The sequence below is a fragment of the Haemaphysalis longicornis genome, unplaced genomic scaffold (assembly GCF_048455015.1).
Source record: "Haemaphysalis longicornis isolate Haplotype H1 unplaced genomic scaffold, Haemaphysalis longicornis Haplotype H1 scaffold_1, whole genome shotgun sequence".
Taxonomy (NCBI): Eukaryota; Metazoa; Arthropoda; class Arachnida; order Ixodida; family Ixodidae; genus Haemaphysalis; species Haemaphysalis longicornis.
Genome location: NW_027526203.1, coordinates 107,775,259 through 107,779,838, shown reverse-complemented (window position 1 = coordinate 107,779,838; position 4,580 = coordinate 107,775,259). Strand labels below are relative to the sequence as shown.

Sequence of the window (4,580 nt, the reverse complement as noted above, 5' to 3'; positions counted from 1 at the left end):
TATAGCGGATGCATTTTTAGATTCGTAGCTGCGTAGAAGGGCCGATTCTCTTTCGCTAAGCTCCTGACTAAGAATTTCCTCTTCCTGTCGGAGGGAATGGGACATAGTCTCGTAGTGATTTAGAATTATCTACGTTAATTGCAATGATGCGTTGTCTAGTGCCTGTTGCCACTTCCTCATGTTGGATGGGGAGAGTTCGGCAGTTGCAGGTCTCAGGCTAACCCTCAAACTCATGGGAGCTACCTCGGCAGACAAATAATGTGAAAGTACGGAAACGTGCAACTCGGAACGTATGCTTTTTTGAGTAATCTTTGTTAATCATAGGAACTGTTTTGACACTGGGTAGGAGGCTGCATTACCGGGTTTTCTGGGTCCTCGTCAGTTTTTTGGTGCAGAAGACACTTTTTTGCGGAGGTTGTACGGGCATGGGCTGGATTTGGTGCGTCCGGAGGCAGTGCGGATTGGCTGCTGGCGTTTTCCAGGGGCACGGTGGTCGTTGGGGCTCCGGTGACTGCTGTGGATCCAGAGGGTGGGCGCGGCAGGCTCTCGGCGCGACGCACTCTCGGGTTTGGGCTGCAGGCGATGCCTCGGTGCTCCGTGGCCGTGGCCTCAGCAGTACGCACGGATGGCAGGCTGCGGCAGGCGTCCGGAGACTCCGGGTGTAGGTCCCTGGCGCTCAGCCGAAGGCCCGTGGCCACGGTGGTCACGGGGCATGCGGGGCTGGCCGGTTGGCACGTGCGTACGGGGACGTCGGGGAGGGCGTTGGGCTGGAGAATAGCAGAGGCAGCGGGGGGAAGTTACTGTCAGAGCCACACCCTCGAACTTGGGGTGCAAGCCATCAGCAGCAAGGACTCGGCGGGCGGGAAGGGGCTGGAAGCCGTGGTCAATGAAGCGGACACAGGGAGGGTGGTGGAAGAATTAGCGCAGAAGAGAGTTGAAGCGTCGTGATTTTTGGTTGTAGCCAATAGCAAAGCGGGAGATTCGGTAGTCACGGCGGCGGTTAGCGAAACGCGGAAGAATCAAGCTGGCGTAGATAGTGGAGATGTTAGGCCGAGATTGAACAATAAGGTCAGTCAGCGAGCGGTAGTTATAAAAAGCACGTTCAGCAGAAGAAGAGCTCACGTAATTAGTTCCAACGCGCGGGAAAACTGTGGTAGAGGTAGCAGGTATGGGAGTCAATGAGTAAGCGTACGTCAGAAATGCATGTGCAGAAATGCATGCGCGCACCTCCAGGTGCCCGTCATGCGCGTGCACTAGCCTTCTGTTTTCTTTTCCTGAGTTGTTCGACACTGTTTTTTTCCCCTTCTTTTCTTTTTTTCCTGGCTTTTTATGCTCTTTGTATACGAAAGTACATTCATTTCCTGTCGAAACTGCCTGTCTGACTGCTTTTGTGCGTGACCCTTACCTCTCACCAAGAGAAGCCAAGTATAGTACTCTCATGTTTCTATGACCTGACTGATTCTTACAACGGATGTGTATGGCCAGATCTTCGCCTGGCCGTGTATGGCCGTGCATGGGCATATCCTCTTTTGACCCCTCTCTTGCCCCCAGTTGCCACGCGATACTAAAAATACCAATTACCTTCTTAATTTCTTTTTCTTCGCACTTCTTTGTCATGTTCGTACCAGGTGACTGTGATTTCTATGTTATCTTTGCTTTATGCCCATTCCAAAACCGTGAAGGGCATACCTTGTTTTCACCCTTCTCTTCCTCCCCCACCCCCTATTGCCAACGGGGAAAGGGTAATTACCTTTCTAAATTTTTTTTCGTTCTGTTTCTTCCTTTTTTCAGTTCTTGTTCTCTCATGTTCCTTCCGCCTGACTGATGTTTTTGCCGATGTCAAATGCGTGCATGGGCATATCTTGTTTTTACCCCTTTTCCACCCCTGTTGCCACGGGCGAAAGGGGAAATTACCTTGTTAAAAAATTTTTCGTACTGTTTCTTTTCGTTTTGGTTCTTTTTTTCTCATGTTCGTACCGCGTGACTGTGATTTCTTGTCATCCTTTTTCCCCCTTCCACTTCTCTCATTTTTCGCTTTTCGCTTCCCACCAACCATGATCCCATTCTACAAACTTTCCCTTCCCTTGCCCCCTGCCCTCGCCCTTGCTAGATTTCCTATTTTCCTATATATATATATATATATATATATATATATATATATATATAAGTGCAAGAATAAATGTTTCTTGGACACCGGCAAATATCAAGAAAAAGAAAGACACACGTCGAAAGAGGAATGGTATAACGTTTCGGCCGAGGGACCGGCCTTCGTCAGAATAACCAGAATAACCAGTTATTCTGACGAAGGCCGGTCCCTCGGCCGAAACGTTATACCATTCCTCTTTCGACGTGTGTCTTTCTTTTTCTTCTATATATATATATAAATATATATATATATATATATATATATATATATATATATATATATATATATATATATATATATATATATATATATATATATATATATATATAGGAAATCTAGCAAGGGCGAGGGCAGGGGGCAAGGGAAGGGAAGTTTGCAGAATGGTATCATGGTTGGTGGGAAGCGAAAAATGAGAGAAGTGGAAGGGGGAAAACGGATAACAAGAAATCACAGTCACACATATATATTGTGATGAGGTGTCGGTGGACGACGAGGAAGAAGAGTACACCGAGCGTGCAGCTGCAACGAGTGGGTGCACAAAATCGGATCGGGCCGGGGATGAGTGGACGCCTGTGACACGCTGAGCTGGAAAGCGCGCCCCTGTGATCGTATTCGGAAGAGAACCTGGGTCGCAACCGCTGCTGTGTCCGTGCGTCATCCGCCGCTGATCACGACAACCCGTGGGCTGGCCGTGCCTGGAGATGGTGACGCGCTGGGTGAGAGAGCGCGGGTCCGGATTCTCCTGAAGGTGGAACCCTCCGCTCACACCCGCTGCTATGCCATCGAGCCATGACTACGCCATCGTCCCATGCCTGGATGCGACGTGGCCTAGAGCCGGTCATCGAGCCAACCGCGCCGTGACGTCCCCGTCGACCCTGCACGCCTCGGGACTTCAACACCCCGAGGGGCTGCGACAAAACCCTGTAGGACGTTTCCTCTTCGTTATTGAGGTATTTTCCTGTTAGCCTCTTGTTTTCCTAACGCCTATATCTTTAGTCTCGCGTCTTTGCTTGCGTGCGCTATCTTCGGCTTCTTTTTGCGCCATGCATAAAGCCACGTTTCCTCGCGCATGCACTGGCCACTCGTGACTTTCACGCCAATTCTGGGCCTATTATATATATATATATATATATATATATATATATATACAGAAAGAAATGCCGGCAGTCTACAACGACAAAGAAGGCATAGAGGAATGGTTAGACTATTTTTTTACCGTTAGTGACAATACATTATTATTTTTTATTAATTACGTGAGAAAGAAAGAAAAAAACACGCGCCCCTCACTTCCAAACGATATTATCCTGCGAAAGCTTAGCGAGGGCTTCGGTTCTGGCAGCCTTGATGCCAAGGTAGCATAAGAGGGTTTCCCGCCAGTTACCCGCTTATGACAGGTTGTAGACGTTCGAGTCACGCCCCGGGGGCTGAAAAGAAGATCCCCTTCTCCCCGTGTAGTCTGAGTGGCGCTGGCTACCACCCTCAAGCGTCAGATACCGTTGTAGTAAATATAAATACCCCAGAAAGTAAAGGAGAACACAGTCGCCCAGATAGCCGAATTGGTAAGGCATTCGAGATCCCATCGAAAGGCGTGGGTTCCATCCCCACTCTGGGCGCGTGTTATTCTTTCTTTCTCGCGTAATTAATAAAAAATAATAATGTAATGTCACTAACGGTAAAAAAAATAGTCTAACCATTCGCCTATGCCTTCTTATATATAGAAATATATATATATATATATATATATATATATAGATATATAGCGTATGAATAAAGTACAATGGGGCCGGTAAAAATGTACAGTAAACGAGAAGACTAAAGGGTAACGAACGAACATGTATGAACGTTTCGGCTTGGGGCAAGCCTTCTGACGAAGGCTTGCCCTAAGCCGAAACGTTAATACATCTTCGTTCGTTACCCTTTAGCCTTCTCTTTTACTGTATATATATATATATATATATATATATATATATATATATATATATATATTTATAGATATATTGTTACGTTGCGCGGGACGTGCACTATGAGGTGAGAACGATGTATTTTACACCATTTACCGTAATTACCCGATTCTAACGCGCTCCCTTTTCCCGGAAAAATGGGCCGAAAAATCGCATGCGCGTTAGAATCGGATACGAAACCGAAACTGCCGAAACAGCGAAAATTTCGGCCCACCCATCGCCATCGCCATCTGAAGATGGCGCCAAAGCCTTTAGCTACATGGAGGAAAACTTCCGCCATGTTTAGCAACAATTTTTTGAACGGAGGACGCTAAAGCGCGTATGGTTTTCTATCGGCGTTCACACAAATCGTCAAATCGTTCCACTTGCGCACTTGATAAAAGCAATGGCAGCAGCGGCTCTCACGCGTTCAAAACGAGCGGTCAGCTGAAGCGGGCGGCTCTGGAGAAGCTCGCGGGATGGGCGTGCGAGGC

The 4,580-nt window shown here is 47.6% G+C and overlaps 1 non-coding gene across 1 annotated transcript; it reads left to right on the top strand.

The window, feature by feature from the left end:
- Window positions 1-3,687: 3,687 nt before the first annotated feature.
- Window positions 3,688-3,759, top strand: Trnag-ucc (transfer RNA glycine (anticodon UCC)). The gene has a single exon. It is a non-coding gene; the product is annotated as a tRNA-Gly (tRNA).
- Window positions 3,760-4,580: the final 821 nt, after the last annotated feature.